Source organism: Bison bison, unplaced genomic scaffold, assembly GCF_000754665.1.
Source record: "Bison bison bison isolate TAMUID 2011002044 unplaced genomic scaffold, Bison_UMD1.0 scf7180017845480, whole genome shotgun sequence".
Lineage (NCBI taxonomy): Eukaryota > Metazoa > Chordata > Mammalia > Artiodactyla > Bovidae > Bison > Bison bison.
This window is the reverse complement of record NW_011476053.1, coordinates 14,374-14,760: the sequence shown is the minus strand read 5'-3', so window position 1 is coordinate 14,760 and position 387 is coordinate 14,374. Positions and strand designations below refer to the sequence as shown.

At 46.8% G+C, this 387-nt stretch overlaps 1 protein-coding gene across 1 annotated transcript in view; it reads left to right on the top strand.

Moving 5' to 3' along the window:
- TXNRD2 (thioredoxin reductase 2) overlaps nt 1–387 on the top strand; it is a 25,216-nt gene that overhangs the window by 18,254 nt on the left and 6,575 nt on the right. The window lies entirely within an intron of this gene.

Below are 387 nucleotides of genomic sequence, written 5' to 3'. Positions count from 1 at the left end.
AAGCCACGGGAACAGTGCATGATATCCTCGTGATCAGTGCCCGATACCCACGTGATCTGTTCATGATTAGTCATGTGATCTGTGCATGACCGGGCACGTGATCAGTGTATGATCAACCACGTGATCAGTGCATGATACGCCACGTGATCAGTGCATGATCAGTCACGTGGTCAGTGCATGATCAATTATGTGATCAGTGCATGATCAGTCACGTGACCAGTACATGGTAGCTACGTGATCATTGCCTGTTCAGCAACGTGAGCAGTGCATGATATCCAGTGATCAGTGCATGATACCCACGTTATCAGTTCATGATTAATCACGTGATCTGTGCATGACAGGCACGTTATCCGTGTATGATATCCACATGATCATTGCATTATAGCC